Raw genomic sequence first — 23,553 nt, forward strand, 5'->3', positions numbered from 1 at the left:
CATTAGCATAAATTCAGGTGTGATCCAAGGAAGTCATGAATAACAAAGATCCTCCTCTCCACTGGGAAATTCCAAGGGTTTTAGAAGCTCTGTGTTAGGATCTATGGACAAAGACCAAACAAAGTCTTTACTATACAACAGAGCCCAATGACACAAAATCAAACACAGTCAAGTAAAGCAATTCTATACATAGCCAGGTATATGGTTTTCTTATGATCTGGCATGAAAGAAGTGTCAGTTTTAGATCATCTATAAAGGCAAAATGAGTTACTTATCTCCCTAGCTGTGCTTCGTAATTATCGACTCCTTCAGCTATATCTTTAAAATTTACATTACCTAATTAAGACCCCTAAAAAGCTACATGTGAAAAGAAACTTGGCAGCCATCAGCATAACCAAGTCATGCAACTTACCATCACTAATACTGGGACAATATACATCATGAGACTTCTTATATGCAGCACTAAGAAGGATACAACATCATTTCTGTAGCATTGCTACTCAAAATTCATAAGTTGAATCTATTCATGAGGAAACATCAGTTAAACATATACTGAAGGATGTTTTACAAAATAAGTGGCGTGTACTCCTCACTAATGTCAAGGTCATGAAAAACAAAGACAGACTGAGGAATGGTTCCAGAAAAAAGAGATTAGGACAAGATAACGAAAGAAAAAGTAGTCCTGTGACATTATCACATCAATTGATGCAATATGTATATGGACTGTGAATCAAATATTATTCCAATGCTATATTTCCTGATTTTGGTAATTGTATTGTACAGTGAGATGTACACATGTAACAGCATTTGCTTATTCTTATAAAACATACATCGACATATTTAAGAGTCACCATGATGTGTCTGTACCTCTTTTGCAAATGATTCTCCCTGAGAAATAGGAGGGAGTTTTGGTAAATGATAAGACAAAAGGGGTAAAATGTAAGCAATAGTGATTTTCTTGGTATAGGGTATATAGAAGTTCTTTGGACCATATTTATAACATTTCATTAAGCTTAAAATTATATCAAAGTAAAAAAGTAAAACAAGACATGTGTGAAAATGGAAAAGATGTGTAATATTGCAGAGAAAACACATAACTAGACTAAAAGAAATACAGAAAGAGATGCTATGATTTTGGTACCTACTTTTTTAATTCTAACTTTGGAGATCTTGATAAAAGATATTCTCATTTATTATCTTCATTCTTAAGATTTTTTTTGAAACCTTTTCTCAACTTGAATTTCTGTGTCCCCATTCTCACCAAATGGGGAGTATTTTTTTTTCTTTTCATCTTTCTTTTTTCTTTTTTACTGGTTTTCATTTAGAATCCTGTACTTTGCACTGCAGGAAACACAACATTGAACAAAGCATGTTTCCTACTTGATAAGCCTATAATTTCATATAGCAGATAGGCCTTCTCATATTCAACTGTTTACATGAGATAAGAATTGAAATATTAAAAGTGATACAAAGTGTTATAAGAGCACGTGAGTCTGAGGTCCTGCTGAGTTTTGAGATGAAGGGAATTGATAAGGGAAGAAGAAGGTGGAAAGCCATCCCACGGCATCTGGTCTCCCCCAGTTTTGGGCAGCCCTAACAAACCCTATCACTACCTTTTACTACAAAGGAATGTTCATATCATTTCCACAATATTTCCTTCAAAAGCAATTGTTGATAACTTAAAGTTGAAAGTTTCATAATCATTTCCTCTTCTATTTTTTCCTCTTATGTTCTTCTTTCCTCTCTGCCCCATGCCTTGGCAGAGTAAATGCTAATTATTCACTCAACAACCAGTGGGCAAGAACTGGAATTTAGCTTTGACTTCCAATGAGCTTGGGCAGTACAATCCAGGTTTCAGTTTGGCTAGAATCATAAGCAGAGAGAAGCAAATCCCGGCTCAGGTAAGAATGAAATTTGGTGGAATCAAGAGGAGATTCTTCACTGGTTTGGTTGAAGAAATTTTCATGCACCAAAAGTGAGCACCATTTGCTATTTTTCCATATATCAAAGTAGAGTCCCTGGAAATGAACTGAGAAGTCAAAGATGGTCGGAATAATTCTCTTTTTATTTTTTTTTTTGAGAGAGAGAGAGAGAGAGAGAGCATGAGCAGGGGAGGGACAAAGGGAGAGGGAGACAGAGAATCTTAAGCAGCCGTCACACTCAGCACAGAGCCCAATACAGGGCTTGATCTCCTGACCTAAGCTGAAATCAAGAGCCAAATGCTTAACCAGCTAAACCACCCAGGCAACCCAGAATAATTTTTGATGTATAAGTTTTAATGCCATAAAATCTGACCCAGAGAAAAATGTTACATTAGTTATATTGTTTAAATGGGAGACTCCAAATGGATCCCTATAATATATAGTCTACAAATCCACTCTAATCCTCACCATTCCTCTCTTTGAGAAACTACAGAGAAACAATAAATGACTGTGATATGTCAAAAGAGTCCTTGTTCATCCTGTTCTACGAGCTTGAGGGTCCATATATTTTTCAATAGTAGATGTGATCTTTAGAAATCATGATGCCTCTATGTGATTTTTCCACACCCATTGAGATAGCTCTGACCAACTGAAATAGATTACTTGAAAAAAATATAAAAGAAGTAGAAGTAGTACTTTTATTTTGTCAAGATGGATGAAATCAGACTCCTTACATTTGGTACTATCATGACACAAAAGGAACAATTTCAGCTTCACTATATTGCAGAAAGATTTACGTCTGGAAAGCATTCTTCCTTCCCTTGGGCAAGAACACTTGGAATTATTAACAAAAATTCTGTGACTATTTCTTGGCCAGAATGTTTTTTAATACCATTGGTCTGGTTCAATTGATTAAGGGGAAGAAAAAGCACTTTTATTCAGATGGATAGGTAGATAGATAGATAGATAGATGATAGATAGATGATTGATTGATAGATAGATAGACAGACCCAGATACCAAGAAAGGGAGGGAGAGAGAGAGAGACAGAGAGAGAGAGAGAAAGAGATATGAAGGGAGATTTTTTATAATTTAACCCCAAAGGGGCTTTACATGCATATTATTATACTTTTTGCCATTACATGCTTGGAGTAATTAAAAACAATAGTTTCTCATTGTAAATATTGCAAAGTTCCAATGTAATTTCGTGCACTTGGAAATTGTGTACTTACAACTATCCAAGAAAGACACATAAAGGTAATATGAGCAGTGTGACTCTGTGTTTATTTGCAGTTGACCAGGAAAATTGAGGTGAGATATTAATCACACTCTTTTGACACACAGTAAATTCAGTTATAGCATAGTCAAGCATTCAAGAGATTAAGTTGGCTAGTTGTTGACCTAAATATATTCTTTTTCATGGGAGTCTTCAAAGGATAATAATTATCTGAATTCAACTGGCTTGGAAGCCCCTTTTTATAGCCCTTGCTTTCCCTTTCTCTATCAAAAGCCAAATTGAAAAGGGAGATGAAGGAAGTTAAGCACACTAATCCAGTTTAAAGGCCCTGAAATCAATGAAGGAAATCATTAAGCAAAAAACAAAGTCTTTTGGGGGCATACTAGAGGTGCTACTTAAATATATAAATTGAACTCACTAAGAACTTGTGCTTCTGGACTAACATCTTCACCTAAGGAATACCCATCAATATCCTATTGCTTCTAGCCTTGAAGTGCATGGGTCCCTTGTCCCAGTTTGGATGCCTTGCCATTCCACCCAACACCAGCCCCTCCCTCTTCAAATTAATAGCTTGATGAGCTTTTCTTATTATTCCAGACATTAACTGTTGATTAATTTTGACCATCTTTCATATCTGATTTAAGTCTTCTCTCTATACCCTTTTTTGTTGTTGTTGTTTTTCTTACCTCTTAATGCTTGACCTTTTCAAGACCCTGTATAAAAAGACATATCACCTCTAATACAGTTGATTCTTCAGTAATGCTAGGGGTAGGGGCACTGACTCTCCTTACCCTGGTCAAAAATCTGCCATATAACTTTTGACTCTCAAAATCTTAACTACTAATAGCCTACTGTTGATTAGAAGCCTTACCGATAACATAGGCAATTGATCAGCACATATTTTGTATGTTATATGTATGATATACTGCATTTTTACAATAAAGTAAATTAGAAAAAAGAAAATGTTACTAAGAAAATCATAAGGAAGAGAAAATACATTTACAGTGCCATACTGTATTTATCAAAAAAAAAAAAAAAAGCAGATATAAGTGGGCCAGTACAGTTCAATCCACATTGTTTTAGAGTCACCTATAATTTAACCTTCTTAGTTTACTCCCCTGAAAGCCTTACCACACTTTTCTTGCCTTTTTGGCTTTGCTTCAACTATCATTGTTTACAGTGAGTGTTTTCCTTCTCTGATACTTCTTTTCCATTTTTTTTCTCATCTATTGTGACTTATAACTCTATGATCATATTAAAACCATGGTATATTTGAATGCAGGTTGTATGAAGAGAGATGGATAAAAGAAATTGCTTTATGGCATAGTATGGGGTTTGGCCTCCATGTATGCTCTTCCCAATGGGCTAGCTTGAAAGAGGCATCTCCTTTCTACCATTTTCCTCACTTGATTAGTTTATTCTGAGTCCAAAACCACAAAGTTGGTTAGACACACCCCAGAAAAAAATTTTATGAATTATTACAATTTTAAAAATCCAACATTTTATGTTTTTTTATTTTTGTTTTTGCAGGGGAGTGAAAGATAATAAACCTTAAATTAAAGACCATTAAAAAATGATTTCTCCAATTAGGCAAATTGGTAGTTCCTATTCCTATTAAATATCCTTTGGGTCCCAACTTTAATGGCATTACAAGAGAGAGCAAAATGAGGCACTTCTTTTCCACCCACTCAAGCTGAGAGCAGGAAGAATGTATTTTGTTAGTAGAACTTGTTGTAAGTCACTGCTAAAGGGAGAAACTTCTTGGAAGTTTGTCATGGTAAATCAATGTATTTGTCATGGGTTAAATAATGGCAGAAGATACATGAAAACCTGATGCTGATCGCTAGGTTACAAATGACTTGCAGATGTTAAAATGTGTTTCCCAGTAAAAAAATAAGACAAAATGCCAGGCTGCCTGGCAAAAAGGGACTAGACACCTGCCTGAAAACAATGAGAATGAAAATAAGCGGCAACAAGCGAGATATTCCTGAAACTTCCTTCCTAACAGCTAACAATAGCCCCTTCCATATTCTTTTTTACGTGAACTACAAATTCCTAGACTGAATGCATATAAAGTGTGTACTTGTAATTTTTTTCTCAGCACATGTGATTTGTACTTGTTTGTGCAACTTTTATGACATTGTGATTTATAAGGGACCTGGTTCTAATGGTCTCATTTCTATACCAGTGCAAAGCCTTCCTTCAGAGCAGCCTCAAAGGGCCTAGCATCAGGCTCCAGATCATTAGCTGCTGCCTGTTGGCTCTTCAAGTTCATCATGCAGATTCAGGAGGATTTTTATAATGTGATAAATGGTATTGTGATAGAACCTCCGGTTCTCTTCCAGTTTGAGATACAGATCAATTTTTAAGTTGGATCATTTCTCAAAAACAGGCCACAGAATTTTTTTAGGAGGCATCTAGCCCGAGATTAAGGAGGTACAGGTCACGCACTGCCAAAATTAAGTTTATTTCTCAGGTCAAGAGGCAAATACCCATTACCTTCCAGAATAATCAGACCTCTCTGAGACCCAAGTTTCATTTTTATAGGCTAGTCTAATGAATGGATTAGTCAAAGGATTTGCAGACTCTGGGAGCACACACAGGAGAGAAAATGGATTATGAAAATCCACAAGGATTAATCAAACATTCTGAATTTATTTTACTTTGAATGTTGTAAAGACATCACTGTGACATGGTTCAAGATGCACTGTAGTTACACTGTGTGAATGTGCAATTTTGACTCAGAGACCAAAACAAAGAATGCTTTTTAAAGTCCTTTTAAAATAAATTTAGGAAAATACCAATGTCAGTAAACTATCCAGAGATGGAGATTATAGTTAAGCATTAACTATTAAAAGAAATAACCCTTCCGCACCCAAATAATGGGAAGTGGCATTTCTTTATTCATATGTGTATACCTTATTTGTGCTTTGAAAGGATTTCAATTTCTAGTAGCAACTGATGTGGGGACTTTTGTAGTTTGGGTTAATATTTATTCTTGAAAGATTTGTTTTGGTTAAATGTGAGTTAACCGTATTTAAACCTATTTAAAAGATATAATTAAAATAGGATGTTGAGGCCAAACATTTTTAGAGTCTATTGCTTTGGCAGTTTAATTTTATGCAAAAAAACCCCCACAAAAAACAAAAATAAAGCCCATTTCAATACATACCTGCTCAAAGAATAGCCTTGTAGAAAAGATCATATCTGAAATCAAACATAAGTTTAAAAAAACATGATAAAATGATACATCATTCATTACTCTTGGTATACCTATAATGAAATAATGAATATTTATACAATAAAATGATGAAACAGAATAGAGATAAGCACGTGGTCATTTTTACTTCCAGTCTCAATTAATCACAATCATTCTTAGTAAAGCAATTTTCAGGTGAAAATATAAACAGATATAAAAAACATTAAAATGAAGATATCCATAAATTTATTCATATTCTCCTATGGTGCACAATGCATAATAAAAGTATACATGCAAAAATGAAACCAGCAACTGAACATTTTCTAGAGAATTGTCTTATTAAAATAGTCTTCATTTACCACATTTTCAAAATTCAGCGAAGGGGTAGGTTGTTTATTTTTTTATGTATCATTTGTAAGGAATTTTGTGTCATTTGTTTCTATCAACTCAAAAATTCAGAAAAGCTATGGCTTGTATGGGATATTCTTTAGACCCATTTCCTCAAATCGCATTCTCTAATAGCTCTTCAAAACATTTTCTTTTTCAGATTATCTATTTTACATTATTTTTGCTTAACATAAGATATAAATTATATTTAAGACACTAAGATAAGAAAAGATTTTACTTTCTCCTTAAGTGTAATGATGGGATCATACTTCAAATTTTTCTCAAAACAGAACCAAAGTTTTGGGCAGAGTCCATGCATGAAAATTGGTACTTATTTCATCGCAGAAATTTTTTTATTCAGTGTAGAACATGTAAGCAAAATCACTGTTGTGTGGCACTTGACTCTATTTTGTCTTCAATTCTTGGTAGAAGATTCCTAAGTTGGCATTTCCATCACAAGAAAACTACAGAAGCATTCTGACCAACATTTTCAGGAGTCCTATCAACTGTGGTTTCTACAGAGCAATGTTATTGGGAAATGTTCTCTTGGAACATGCTTATAGTCTTAAAGAACTGGCATGGTTCCTGAGGTGGCTTAACAAGTTTATGGCCCAATCTTACAGAAGAGGAAGTCTTGATAAGATTTTGATATTAGTGGAATAAAGAGCAAAACAAGCTTTTCCTGTGATTAGTCCAATGGAAACATAAGACTATTTTTATTTATTCCATTTTATTAACAAAGACTTTAAAAGGCTTTGTGTACTCTAATTCCCCTAGAAACACTGTGAGATTGATAAGAATTTCCATTAGGTTTTATAAATACTGACGTGGAAGTAGAATGTCTGGCGTAGGGGGTCCACTCACACTTAAAGGATCCTCATGAACTAGAACAGCCCTGGAGACGTGTGCTAACCTAATGGCTGTGTTTTCATAGGAACACACTAAGCAGAAGGAAGAGCAGCTCGAGAGCCATAGGCAGTGGCTTCTCGTGTAATCCGTGCAATTCCTTGCTGCCTAGAAGGAAGCAGATTGGCCTGGAGAAGAGACTGGCTTCTGAAAAGTAAAAGAAAATGAGAGGGGAAATTGATAACCAGAAATCAGAAATGTCTCTTTGGGCTACTCCTAGTCCCCACTCCTGGTTAGATGATGCATCCTCTTCTTAATTACTAATGACCAATCCTGGTTAAGGTGTTAATCATGGCTCAAACACTGACCTCTTCCAAACCTTTTAAATAGTGGCCTTTGTGGACCAAATGGCCATCAGAGCTCAAGGCAATAAATTAATAACAACAACATGTGCTGAGTACCTACTAAAGGTCAGAAACTTCACATACTCTGTCCCTTAAACTTCATAATAACCCTACTGTCAGGGAGGAAGACCTTCCTCTGTCCTACTGTCCTTCTAGCTGGACTTTGAATCAAACTGACACAAGACAGTAATAGGAGAAAATCAGGTTTAATAGCTGGAAGTACATATGGGAATTCACACAGACATGAAATTCCAAAGATGATGAGACAACCGCAAGCTTATTATGTGAGCTAAGGAGAGGGTTTGGGTCTGAGGACACATAGGGAAGGAAGGCCATTAGCCAGAAGATGAAAAGAGAGGTTTGAAAAACAAAGCTTGCCCTATTATGCAGATAAGTTTCTTAGGTAAAGGAGAATCTCTATTAGTAGCTCTCTTCTTGGTACAGGCTCTCCTTTCCAATGTAAATTTAGGCAGTGTAGGGGAAGGGAGAGAGCTTTTCCTGAATCTGTTGGATTTGGGTCACTTTTAGCTCAAAATAATCTTTATACCAAAGTGTCCTATCTTGGGGCAGCCTGCCCTGGGCCCCTATACTACTACATAAGAATACTCTCAAATGTTCCCTGTTATGGTTTAGAGAGGTAAGGACTTTGTCCAAGGTCACATAGCATGTAAGTGGCAAACCTGGGATTTGGAATTAAGTAGGTCTGATGCCAAATCCAATGTTTATTCCACTTCACTACACTGCTCCATAATAAATCTTCAGAATATGGAGGAGAAATTTTTTATAAAGGGGTCCTCTTAATACACCTGCATTTTCATCACATAGATAAAAGCCTACATGGCTGACTGTGAGGCCAAATTTCTTATGAGTGCTACTCAGCTTGTTTTCATATTGCTTTACCAAATCCAAGTAGAGGCTATTAAGCCATACGTGACCTAGAACACATCCCTGGATAAAAACAACTTTATAAGCACCACTAGATTAAAGTGGGAGTTTATAAGACTCAGGTTGCCCCAAACAGGAAGTTTATTTGGGTCAGTTTGGTAATGCAGGGACTTGCTGCACTACAATAGATTTTAACTCCCCTGGCCTGTATTGGCTATGACCAGGAAAGTCATTTATGGCTTTTCCCCTCCCACTATAGTGTATGAGAGACTTCCCACAGGAGATAACCTTTGTCTCATCTTCTAGTTCCTTGCATTTAGTACGTTGTATAAGCTTCTGTTACCTTGATTGTGTATTCTGCCCTACTACCCCACCACAAGCTTCTCCTTGTGTATAGCACTTGCTGGGTCTGTAACACCCTTGTTTATCTATTAATTCATCCAGTAAATATTTATTTTCTACTAAGTTCTTGGTACCAAGGACACAGGCAATGATGAAGACTTGGTTCTGCCCCCAAGTTTTTATCTCGTATTCCTGACCATCTTGGATGGTCAAAATCTGACATAGAGCCCATTACACATAACCAGCATTATGGGTCCCCACCAACCATAGGCTTGGATGTGGGTTTAGGTATGTAAATTGATAAAAGGTTATGGTCATTTCCAAAGCTGTAAAGTGCTATAGGAAATAACAGACTTCCTATTGCAAGAAAGGCCAGTCTCTCTCGAAGAATGTGGTTTCCTCTAAACATCTGGGCTTAGATGATTAAAGAATTTCCCTAATCTTGACAAATTGCTCCTTGGTCCTGGATATTCTATACATGGTTTTGATAGCATCTTTTTGTCTGACAGTAGAAGGGCTTCTGATTCAGAATGGCTTGGATTCACATGGTGGATGATTTTCTCTGGAAAATGAAGAAAGGTGATCTGCTTGGTTTCCTTTGATGCTTTTGGACAAGACAGATGATTATCCCGGGTCCAGTGATTCACATGTGTGGGAGGCTTTCCTTTGTAGTGAGGAGTTTCTTCCAATGTCTTCCCTGAATGAAGTTTTATCTTACAGTTCCATCTCTAAGCTGAAATTCCTTGTGAATGAAATGAAGAAACCCATGGCTCCTGAACTGTATGATCCTGTTGGCTACTTTAGTATTAAAATTAGTTCTTGAGCAAGAGCTTTAGGATGACAATTTGCATTAATTATCACATCTGAGATTCTTATCTTAACCATTTACTAAGTCTAATTATTCCCATTTTTGTATTCAACCCAAAACAGAAGGAAATGATATAGCAGATATAAAAGTTTCATACAAATTACTTAGACCAGATAAATGATTTTTGAAATATGCTTTTTTTTTGCAGTACAATTCTTTCTTCTAGTAATACTAAAAATCAGTATATAAAACACATAATAGAATTGTTCTTATTGAAATGGAGAAAGATTTTTCTTCCATTTTGTCCCTGCTTTCTTTCCGCTATGTTCCCCGCTCATCATGTAGACATGTAGAAGGGTATGCATGGACATCCAGAAGCTGAATTTGAAAATCACAGCACTAGACTATCTACTTCTTCAATTGCTTCTAGCTCTAAAATTAATGCACTGATTCCTAGGTCAGCCACAGCCTTCTGACAATCATGTCTTTCTAATTCTGCAATTTTCCAGATATTTGGAATCGGCATTTTTGTGTAGAGTATAATTGCCTTTCCCTACACAATGTCAGTTGTTCTTTTATATCACGTTAGGTGTCCTGTCTCCTGACCTGCCCTCATAAGACTGTATCTTTCACAGAACTAAGCATAAATTTAGATATAGCATACATTTTTCAGTTTATAGATAGTTGGGCCCCTACAGTTGAAATGCTGGTAAAGTCTGGGAGGGCAAGATCATGTCTGTCTCCCTCACCTTTATGGCCCCAATGGCATAATAGGTGCTCAATAAATGTTTGTAGGAAGAATAAATTAGTTTACATTAATATGCTAAAAATGTTAATTTTACCTAGTTGTTTTTCTAATGTGTGTCACCTTATGCTTTGATATTTTCATCTGGAAAATAGTATCTATTCCATGAGGTTACCGAAGAGATTAAATGTGAGGGATGCATAGCCTTTGGCACAAAACAAGCACTTAGTCAATATTTGCCAATAAATGAAGAAAGTCACCTTTTACATAGGCTAAGTGTTTGAATTTACTGAATTTTTCATTTGCTTTGTTATCTTAATATGGTAGAGTTGTTTTGTTTTATTGTACCTGGAAATCAAAATAATCAGAAAGCAGTAATAAATTTGCCTTTTATGTAATTATAAGTGTTAAGAGGGTTTCTGTGGGAATAACTTTTACTGGTGGAGTTTTGCAGAGATTATAAAATAAAGTGTTTTACAATGGAAATAGCCTTTTTTTTATTTAATTCACCAACAACTCAAAAGCAGCTGCAGGCAATTTTCTTATGCCCCCCCCAAAAAAAAAAGAACTGGCCTCAAAAGAACCAAGGAAAATTTTAACCCCAAAGGATAATGTTTTGGAAAGTTTCAATGGAGTGAAACTTGGGGTTACAATAGAAACTTCATACAAACCTAACTGCAGCTTACACTAAAGTGAATAACATAATGCATACTGTGGTACCAACTTAATTTACTCTGTAATTCTACCAGACAGCAAACAGGATACAAACAAAAAGAACGGTGACGCCTTTTTAAATGAATAGCTGGTAAGAGAATATTGACAAAGGGTATTTGTCAGCAAAAAACTAGAAGTGGGACCTATATGTATCTAGTTCTTTCCTGTATTCCTTTACAAGGTATTCATTTAAAAGGAATTTGCTATTCTCTCATGTAGTTTACTTGTCAGATGGTACAATTACAGTTATTTCACAGAGTCGATTTTCTGTTACATAATCACATAGACTTGTGTCTAATGCAACAGAAAATTGCCAGGGTGGAATAACTTTCAGGTGTTAGTTGACTCTAGGGGTTTGGAGTTTGCTTTTCGGCCACAAAGTTTTATTTTTGTTCAAATCTCAACCAGAAGTCTTGGTCCCAACACCACTCAGGAGAAGCACTCTACGTAGCTGTTAAGAGAGTAAGCATTATAGTCAGAAGAAGTTGGTGTTGAAATCCAGTGCCACCGCTTACCCACCATTTATTTGTGTTCTGCTGCTGACACACTTCTTGATGAGACAAAGCTGCCTTTTATTGCTTACTGTGGCGAGGGAGAATGCTACCTTCGAAGAGCTCTATTAAGGTCTTGGAAGAGAAGGTCAAGATTGGATGTTACTGAGAATTTGAAGTTTGGCTTAAAGGTGAGCTTTTCAAAGCTGGTCCTTGATAAGAAGCAGGAAAGATCACAATACAAAAGTCCAGGATTAGTGAAAACAGTGAAATGAAGGTTTTAAGATGAAGGATTCAAAGAATTTTATAGCACAAACTGTGAACATTTTCCACTGAAGAGGTGATAGATCTTGTTGGTAAATTCCTGAAATGAACAATCCAAACCTTTGCCTGACAAGAGGTGCCTCAGAAGAGTAAAATAATGCTAATTCTACACTGTTAATAAACTTCTTGAAAATAGCACCATGCCTCAATAATGGCCTGTGCCACAGAACCGAACACATGGTGTGAGCTCAAGGAGTAGCTGTTGAACAGAATGAGCTCGCCTTTCCCTCCCTAACCCCCCTTATTCACAGGCAGAGGGTAGAGCCGCAGCTTAGAAGACACCGTGTTTCCAAGGACACAGTGGAGCTGTATCTGCTTGACATTTAAACAATTTAGTCAAATTCAATCTAAAACTGAATCAGTCCAGATGTCTTTAATTGGGGAGACAATGCCTAAGCCTTCTAACAATATGGCTTTGGGAAACATGCCTTCAAGACTTGTTTTCCTTATATCAGTCCCACTAAAATAGTAGGGAACTGGGGGAAGGGAGTTCAAGTCACCACCAAGTACAGAAGACTCAGGTAGTCCTGCCCAGAAAGAGGCCTTACTGTGGATCTTGGGAATTTCAACAAGAGTCGAATTGACTGCCCATTAGACTTATTTGCAAAGGATTTCCTGTCATTGCACATTCTCCCTGAAAGGCACATCCTTGATGGGGCTGTGGTGTAAGCAGGATGGAGTTGTTCCCCTCATTAGAATCTTAAATGTCCTGGGAGAAGAAAAGAGCCATTGTGTCCAGCACACCTTAGTTCTATCTGGTCTCTGTTCATTCCTGCCTATTTATTTCTCATGCTTTCACTTTCTTTTTTTGAGGCTCCTTGGTATTATTCTAGCTCTTAATAGGCTACCTTTTGATGTTTTCCCAAACAAAGCATCCTTTGTGTCAACTGTCAAATACTTACATTTGACTTCGCTTTTTGGACAAATATGAAGAGACTGTTTGAAATTTTTTTAGTTCTTTTCATTATTTTAAAACAGCAATTAAGACAGCAACCAGAACTCTCTTGTGCTCTATTGGAAGCAAACCCATAATACTCAGCCTTCCCTATAATTGAATTATTGAAGCTTGATGTCATTTTGGTTTCCATGCAAGTATAACCCCTTAAGAGCAATTTCATCATTTCTTAGGCCTGATAACCAGTCCTGGTGCCAATTCTCTAAGGTACCTGAGATCAAATCTTACAAGTCCATAATTTCATTTTCCTTATCTGTATTATATCATTTCTTGCTACATAACTGCTTTTAACATTGTTTGTATTGTCTTTATTATATCTGCAAGTGAAGTTAATAAAACTTACACCATTAAAAATTCTTGGAAGATTTTAAAATCATTTTTGTAAAACAATTTTAGCATGCCTGGTGGAGTTGATTTGGCTCTCCCAAATGGTATTATAATCACACCATTCCAAAGCATAATATTAATTCTTTACATGTTTCTTATTAATTAGTTTGTCTTGTGATCGAATTTGTTACTTGCTCTCTATATTTCTGTAAATCTAAGCCTATCAACAACCATGTTCTTGACATATTTCCTGTACTAACCCTTTGGAAGAGTCCTCAGGGTTGAAAAATCCATCTGTTGTCTTCTAGGTAACCAATTTTCATTATAATGGAAAAATACTAATTATTTTAATTGTACTAGTCCTCTGATGGAAACACCAATCAGTGGCTCTGGAAGTATTCTGACCTTCTTGGCTGGCTGTTGGACTAACAGTCCTGTTATTATAGAGAAAAACAGAATCTGGGCTATCATTTTAACTCAATCTAAAAGGCAGAAAAAATGTTCTGCAAATAATGGAAGAAGATTGTACTGTCTTGTGACTAGTTCCAGGAAACCAAAATGCACATCTGTTCCTGAAGTCTTTCTCTTTAACTTTCCCTGAGCTCTCAGAAGCCCCATGCAAGAGGACAGGGGCAAGAACCTCACATTATGCACAAGCTGCTTCTGTTATCTACCACTGTATTAGCATTTAGGGGAGCCAATTAAGTGACCAGTTGAGCTATGGCAAATTGTTGAATGAACTCTGCTATAGCCACAAGTGTTTTATGAATTCAATTCAGGCAATATGTTGTGATCTGAGTTCATGAGGGATGAGCTATACTCAGTCTTCAAACTAATTGTTTAAGTGCAGAATTAATAACTTGTGGGACATTCAGTGGCTTGCAAATCAAATCACGGCACTCCATCTCTATTTGGGATTTAATGAAAAATTCCATCCTTTTCCGCCAGTGCACTCAACCTCCAACAATTTTCACATATCACAAATTAACTTTTTTTTTAAATTTCTGAACAAATCTGTTTCTAATCTTTAAGACTTGCATTCTGACAAAAAGAAATTTTTCTCTGATTATCAGTGGAATAGTAATATTCCAACTGAGTGGAGGTCTTTCTATTACATAAAAAGAAGTTTCTCACCACTTAGTGAAATGTAGAGTCAAATGACAATTCTCCAAATATCACCAGTACTATGTTAAACGAACAAAGCTGAGTTTATTGCTGTGAAGAAAGAATACCACCTCCACAGGGCTTTGATAGCATCTTGGAGTGGGAGAGACAAGTTTGGATTTTACTGAGATTTTTGAGTTTGGTTTTGTTGGGGAGGGAAAATTTTCCCTCCATACACTTAAGTTTAGAAATGGAGGTATGCAAACTAAACTGATAAAAGGTAGATTAGCAATTAAAAAGACGGAGTTTTATCCACATAAGTAAGTAAGAGTTCAAACAAATTTTGACTACAAGAGATGGCTAGAATTTGGGACTTATACACCATCTTAATAAGGGATGAGGAGGGAAAGAAAAGGCATTTATTCGAAAGCAAATATCCATTAGGAAAGATGAATGAGCTTTCCTCATTCATAGATGTGAGAAATAGTAGTTTTGCGACTGTCTGTCTAGGTGGTTTCTTATACCAGTACCGATTTCTGATTTCTTGTGTCTAGTGATAAGTCAATCTTTTAGTTGCAGAACTCCCAATGAAGGGCTTTATGATGGTGGAATTATTCGGGGAAGCTCTGCTTTTAGACAGATAAGGAGAGTTCAGAAAACAAAATAAAACAAAAACAAAAAAAACCTCTCTATAGTGGTGTATTCTGGATCCCTTCAGGTTTAAGGTAAGTCTGTCTGTGAGGGGGCAGCAAAGGGGAATACATGATGATGACTGAGTAAAGCTCATGATGTTTAGGGTTAGCAGGAAAGACAAAGAGAGGAATTTTAGGTGAAGGATTCCAACTTGATATGAAAACTATGCTTTCTGTAAAGAGCTGATAAGTCCTGTAAATTGTTCTTAGAGCAAACAATTATGTGATGTGCCTGGAGAAGACTCTCCCACAATAATAAAGTTATGCTAATAAATACAATGAAATATTAAACTCAGGTTAATGTGGACCGTAGGCTGTATGAGAGTAGGTGGTTTCTGTTCTCACCAGTTGGCATGCTGGACTCCTGCAATTTCTTTGGCTTATATACCAGCTGGTATAGTCTTTGTGTCTGCCTGCCTTTGGCAAGAACCTTTCAATCAGTATTAATTGCTTCTGATAATAATTCCATTTGTATTTTGAAAAGGTTGACCTTCCATCCCTTTATTCTGATCTGGAAATGTTCAGACCACTTAAGCTACTTTTTACACTAAACCTTCAGGATTTTACTGAGATCCAGCACAGAAAATATAAAACCACCTCAATGTGTGCAGTCTCTCACTGATCTAGGACTCTGTTGTCTTCAGTTATGTCTCCCAGCCTCTCACATAGTGGGTACCCCAGAAATATTTCATAATTTCCACTTCATGTACTTCTAAACCCCAAGAGCGTTACCCTTTCCAGTTTATATAACTTTGAACCATATCAACATTCCATCAAAATAATTCTAAAGAGGTACAGTCTTCTGGAAACAGTAAAGAGGAACAGGCTGGGCATTGCTGGCTCACAGGACCCAGGCCAAATTCTAAAAGAAGGAAGTCTGATTCTAGCAATATGAAGTGTATCTTTCTCCCTCTTCTGACTTCTCCCGGTTGCAGACTTGATCCGTGTTACCCCTCGTCTCCTCACAATCTTCCAACCTGAAGCTAGATTCAGATCCTCCTTTCTCAGCTTGATTTTACCTCCTTCAGAAGCAGAATTACCTTCCAGTACTCAGGAATTTGCTCCAGGATAAGTTACTAATAAACCAGTTGACTGTTCCTCTAAGAGAACACATTCGTATTGTACTGGGGGGAAAGGCTCATTTCCCCCTCCTGTCATGTACTTGTAACACCTTGACACCATGTCTGGGGATTCCTCACACCAAGCAACTCTGTGACACCATCTGGGTGTCCTACAATTTAACTCCGTTCTGACACTAAATGCCTGCAGATAGTGTCAGATCCCATAGGTTAGGGGTTCACCCCCACTTCAAGTGCTAATCACAGTTAGTAGATCCCCAGGTTGCCCATAACTGTCCACTTGGCTACAAATCAGAGATTCCCACAACGCTCTCCTTGAGTTCTAGTGATTCACCAGACCACCTGATAGAACTTGAGGAAACACTTAAGTTACTTCACTTCAGTTTACCAGTTTATTACAAGGTATGATGGAGGGATACATACATAGGGTAGGGTCTGGGGGCAAGTGAAATGCAGGAGCTTCTGTCCCTGTAGAGTTGGGGTGCACCACCCTCCTGGTATATGGATGTGTTCACCATCCTGGAAACTCCTAAAATCCCATACCATCAGGATTTTATGAAGGCTTCATCATGTACCTACCATCAATGAGTAACTCCTCTCTCCCCTCTCTGGAGAATGGGAATAGGGCTAAAACTTCCCAGCTTCTAATCATGGGTTGATCTCTCTGGTGACCAGCGTCCATTCAGGAGTCATCCAGGAGCCCACTCAGAGTTGCCTCATTAGATAAAAGACAGTCCTGTCACTGGGGAAATTCAGAGGGATTTAGGGGCTCTGGGTCAGGAACTAGCATCAAAGAGCAAAGAATAAAAGGTGCTCATAGTGCTCTTATCACTTAGGAAATTACAAGGGTTTCAGGAGCTCTGTACCAGGAACCAGGAGCAGAGGCCAATACACACACACACACACACACACACACACACACATATATATATATTTTCTATTATCTGACACATATGAAAACAAACACCCTCAATATCTTCATCAGACAGAAACTCAGATACTTTCAGAGACCTGAGCTGGAGCTACTATAAGTACAAGCAGGACTGCTGTATATAGGTGTATGAATTGTGCACTGCATAATATAAATTGCATGGTACCCCACAGAGTTTCTCAGAGACTCTGTCCCAACAAATATTTCGGTGGTCCCTCAAATGACATGGTATAGATGAGTCCACGTAGCCTTGAATTCACCATAAAAAGAACACATGCTTTGCTTTTCTACTAGTGAAGCTGGATGCAAATGCACTGATTTCCACTCCCTTTGTCATTTTGAAAGATAACTGGCTGGCTTCTAGGGTTCAGAACCAAAATCTTCTGTATGAAATGCTCATGTGAGGGAGAAGGAACTTTTTATATTATCTGTTACCTTATATTATCAATAATATTCTATATATGTCTCAATCCATATGAGTTGTGAGTAGGCAGGAAGAGGCTTCTCAAAATTCTATGTAGAATGGGGAATTATGTGTGATTTCAAAAAGCTATAAGATAGCTTTTTACATATTCGGGAAAAATTATTTTTGGTAACATAATCTGAAGAGAGCAAAGGTTGACAAAATCTTCCTTGAGGGTGATAGACAGAAGTGATTCTCAGGCAGGTGGGATGTTCTCCTTCGGGGAACATACCCTTCACAGGGAAGATAACACTTTTTTTTTTTAAGCAAGATGAAGCATGGGTTACAGAAGAAACACTCTGTAAGCTTTCATGTGTAAATTAACCTCCAGCAGGACTAGAGCTCATATTTGCAAACATTTCAAGATTCTATCAGAACATAGTAATAAAAAATAGGAAAGAAAGCAGATTTGCAATCAGACAAAACTTTGACCCCTACCATTCTTTTGCTGTGTGGTCTTGGACAAATAGCTTAACTTCTCTGAGACTCAGTTCTATTATTTTCAACTGGGATTAATTAGTAGTCATTATCACCTAGGAAAAATGCTATGTAAAAATAATGCACATAAAAAGCAAATCCCAGAAAACACTCACTAGATGGTAGCTATTGTTATTATGGCCATCCTGAACATTTTAAACCCCCTTTTGATTTCATAAGGGTTACCTGAACTGTGCCCATTCCGAAGGAAATCAGAGATCCTGAATCTGTCTTCTGTGTTTTAGTATTTTAATTTGAAATGCAAGGGACATTTACCTCTCTCCATTGTGAGAGAAAAATCACCAGCAGCTTAGCCTCCCACCAAACCAGACAAAAGAGACAAGTAAGAATCGCTGTGCTTCCCGGATGCCCTCACGGTCTTTGTAGGCCAGAGAGTAAATTTCTGAAGAGAGATTACTAGAAGCCCTGGAGTAGAGAAGAGCCACTGGGCAGAAGAACCAACAGGGTGCAGTTATGCCCATATTCAAGGTGCTACCTGTAGGACATAGCTGTGGAGCATTTTCCAAATCCAGACAAAAGGGAAAGATACTAAGCCAGCTCAGGCTCTATCTGTTTGACTCTCAACGCCCACCCATATTCAAAGACAGCCAAAAATCTGGGTGTTTTGGCATGATAGAGATAAAATACTCATTTTTAAATTGAATATTTCACATTTTTATTTGGATGTTTGACAGCATGTACTTATTTATTTATGTATGCCCTACCTACTTCCCCAAAGGGTTCGAAATGGCAACATCATAAAGACAGCCTTAGGTTATAATTTGCTCTAAAAAACCGCCAGCACAAGCCTTACGAAAACAGGGTTTGGAGAGAAGGAGTTATGGGGCTTATGTAAACATAACAGCATTAATTTAAGTAGTAAACTAAAATAATAAACAATATATTAGGCATAAAATTGAATCTGCAATTGTATCTTAAAGTACCAGCATAAAAACAATAATTTTAAAAAAAAAAAAAAAAAAAAAAAATAATTTTAACCAGATGAGCACACTCTTCATTATAATAAAATTAATCTGCAAGCCTATTTGCATTATTCTTCATGTTCGACACCAACACAATTTCAAAAGCAGGCTTCCTAAAACTGAGGTTATTAGCACACTACTCTGGTCAAATTTGGCCAGAACACAAACTCAGTGGGTCCTTAGTAAGAAAAGAAAGAACCCATTTTATGCCACACTCAGTCTAAGGTTCCATTTCTTCACATAATTTGCATATAGAGCCAGGAAAGGAAATCACCAAATAAGAAATGGCAACCATAGCAGTGACAGTCACCAACACCTGTGCAGTTACCACAGGCCTGACACTTTAAATACATGGAACTTAGTGGCCCTGAGAAAGGGCCTGGCCCCGGCATAGTCTGGGCTGGGAACTTAGTGTCATTAGATCTTCATGATCATTATTATATTTCATTAATAATAAGTTAAAAACGAGGAGGTGGATGAGGCTACAAATTACACAAGCATGAATTCCAGCCTGCAGTGTAAGTAGCACCTTGGCAAGAATGCATTTCTCAGGCTAGCACACCCAGCCCTTCATCTGATTGTGAGTTTGTACACAGTGGCCACCTTGCCACAATGCCACCAGACTCTCCTGGCTCACATACCTCTAGCTGCCTTTATTGAACACATCTCGTGACATGCCAGGCACTGCGTGAACTCTTCTGTCTTCACCACAAGCCTGTGAGGGAGACATGGGTGTGCTTGCCTTGAAGGGGGAGAAGCTGAGGTTCTGTTCCTCAGACCGCGTGCAGCATAGCCAAGTGCCTTCCTCTGGGCCCCAGACACCGTGCTCATAATCGCCCCACTGTCCCACCCTGTTGTAACATTCTCGTGTATTCTTAAATTCTTACTATTCCTTCGTGCAGCTTCTTATTCCCCATACCAAGGGTCTGTAATGAAGTAAAACTCACTGTCAGATTTTATTATTTTTATTATTTGTCTTGTAAATAGAATAAAAACACTAAAATCTTGGGCCTGATGTTCAGTTCTCTGGTATGCACCCCTGGGGGGGGCCAAGCCAGTCACTACCCAAATGACTCAGAAAAATTATCTGACAACTGCCAGGCCAGATTTTGGTGACCAGAATGTAAGCACCCTCTTTCATTCATTGGTAGGCCCCATTATGCTTCTAAGAGATTTTAAAGACAGTACCTTACACTATAATTCTTCCAACAGAAGCTAAAACATGTGCATATCCCTGTGCTTCGATATAGTAAGTATGTATGTTTTACAAATATAAACGGAACAGACTCTGACTTGATTGCATCGAGGCTATGAGAATGTTGGTCACAGCCTTCCTCTTCATCACAAGCCAGCTCAGTGCCTCATGAAATGGAGAGGGAATGACAACACATATGAGCCTCAGGGTCACTTGAATTGAAGCTCAGTTACACTCTAGAAGCCCGTTCTCAGCACCAAATGCATTATTTGTAATAATCACACAGAACGCATTCAGTGTTAAAACCCTTCCTGATCTTCCTTCTAGTTTTCCAAAGTCCTCTGTATTAATATAGTCAATCATTCAGCAAAACTTTGAGGATCTGCTAATGTTGGGCAACATGGTAGGGAGAGTGGGTACAGAGATGAAAACTGACTGTGCCCACCTTCAGGGGCTACCCCATCTGGTGGGGAAAAAGACGAGAAAAACATCAGTTGTGATCTGATGAGGAACGAGCCAGGTGCTATGGGGCCACAGTCAGGGAGTGCCTTTCTGAGAAAGGCGGTGCAGTCCCCCCTCACCCCATCAACAACCTGAGTCAGCCCAGGCATCTGCCTCCTCCCTTTGTATCCTACGTGCCAGGAGCAAAACCAAGGGGACTAGTGCTCCCACAATCTGAGCATCTACATCAGCACTCGGCTCAGCCTCCTCAATGCCAGAAAAATAGGCCACGGGACACAAATCCTTCAATTTCTTACACCTTACATACATTTGTCACATTCTGGACTCTTCTTCCCCTGGGCCCGTCCATGGAGCCCTGGGCTAGCATGCTCTCCACCTCCTCAGGGCACCAGCTGCATTCATAGTGCCCCATCCCAGTTACCCAGCCAGAAGACACCCCCAAGATCTCGCTTTCACAATCTCCCATTGAATCAACCACAATGTTTGGTTAAATTCCTCTCTTTTCAGACATTTCTCTTGACTACCTCTTGAAACTGCCCCTTCATCTGCGAAGGAGTAACCACATGAAGTCAGACCACATGACTCTTCTTCTTAACGTATTTCAGTGATGCCCATTGTTTTTGTATTGGCTTTCAAGGCTTTTCATCATGTAAGTCCTGCGTATTTCCAAGGCTTCAAGCCTGCCTATTTTCATTCAATGGCCTTCTTCTCACCACTTCCCTTTCCAAAAGCTATGTTCCAGAAACCCCAAAACGACAATGGCCCCCTTTTATCCATGGTTTCACATTTTGCCATTTCAGTTACTTCAGCCAACCCACGACAGGAAGCAGATGACAGACTGTCAGAAAGCCAATAGCCCAATGGGGTTCCTGGGTGTCTCAGTTGGTTAAGTGTCTCACTTGGGCTGAGGTCATGATCTCAGGTGGGTTCGAGCCCCACATTGGGCTCTGTGCTGACAGCTCGAAGCCTGGAGCCTGCTTCAAATTCTGTGTCTCCCACTCTGTCTGCCCCTTCCCCACTCACACTTTGTCTCTCTCTGCCTCTTAAAAATGAATAAATGTTTAAAAAAATTGTTTAAAGAAATAGCCTAAGGCTCTGTCACTCACCTCACTTCGCCTCATCATGTGGGCATGTTACCATCTCACATTATCACAAGAAGAAGAATAAGCACAATAATATATTTTGAAAAAGAGAGAAACCAGATTGACATAACTTTTCTTATAGTATATTGTTACAATTGTTTCATTTTATTATGTTGCTGTTAATTAATCTCTTACTGTGCCTAATTTATAAATTAGATTTTATCATAGGTATGCATGTATAGGAAAAAACCTAGTATAGACAAGGTACTGTCTGAGGTTCCAGGCACCCACCGGGGGTCTTGGAACATACCCCACTTTGGACTAGGGGCACCACTGTATTTATAATTCCTTAGACACATGATGCTTTTCCACATTCTTGAAGCATTGTTTCAAGTTTTTTGTCCGAATTATCCTAGACTCCTCCTCTCTTTCACTTTCATGACCCCTTGGTCACCACGTCCCACAAATTCTGTGTCTAAAAAAGTCTTGTAACATGGCACTTCTATATCCGACCAAGTCCTGTTTGCCTGCAAAATTTCCCTTGCAGCACCCACTCCTCTGGGAACTCTCCCCTGGAAGCTTTCTTACAAAGCTGCCTTAGGTGGCTATTCTTGGTCCTTATTTTCACAAAGAATGACCTCGGCCTGGTTAAGTCCAGCAATGGTCTCTTTGGGGAAGTGGTGACCTTTCTCATCAGCAATCTCTGTGTATAGGGTCTACTGTGGTATCTGGGACACAGTAAACCTTCAAATTGCTGCAGAGTGGCTGGGTGAGGTAGAATTAGGAGAAATAATGGAATGAAATGGGGAAATTTTGGTTCTGCTGACTTTCTGTGTGCCGCCAGCCAACTTGTGGGTTTTTAGCTTCTGTTCTCAGGCAAGAAACATAAAAGGCCCACACTCACCCAAGGTCTCACCCAACCTCTCCTTGGCTTCTATAGCACGTTTTTTGTGTGTCCCTCACTGACCACTGAAACACTACTTAACTCAAAATTATAAAGTAAGAGAGGCAGACAAATTGCATACGGTGGAGAGAAACTAACATGGTTTAATATTTTCAGTGTGATAGTTTCAAGTAACTATCAAAGCAAAGTAACTAAGCCAGTTACCTCCTGATCCCAGTTGCCTGGATTTCCCCTAGGTTCTGGAGGTGTTTGGGCTGCTGACAGAATCCCTCCATTCACACTCAGTTCTAGTCTTGTTTATACTGCAAGCGTGTTTCCTCAGCTTCTCTCCTCTCACCCTGTTCTCCTTCTAACTTGTCTACCTCACACCACATTGGTACCTTGCTCTCATTTTGAAAACATGTTGATCCCAATGCCTTTCTATCATTTTCCCTCATAGACTCTGTCTATCAGACCATACTCCTGTGCATCATCTCTTTGAGGTCTTCAAAATACTTGGAAAATACTCCTTATAAAACATAACTCACAGTGATGTTGGCTATTTCTTTCAAAACATTCATGCTCTACTGTTTAAATTTTATTTCAGATACTTATGTC

This window comes from Prionailurus bengalensis, chromosome B4 (genome assembly GCF_016509475.1).
Source record: "Prionailurus bengalensis isolate Pbe53 chromosome B4, Fcat_Pben_1.1_paternal_pri, whole genome shotgun sequence".
Classification (NCBI taxonomy): Eukaryota; Metazoa; Chordata; class Mammalia; order Carnivora; family Felidae; genus Prionailurus; species Prionailurus bengalensis.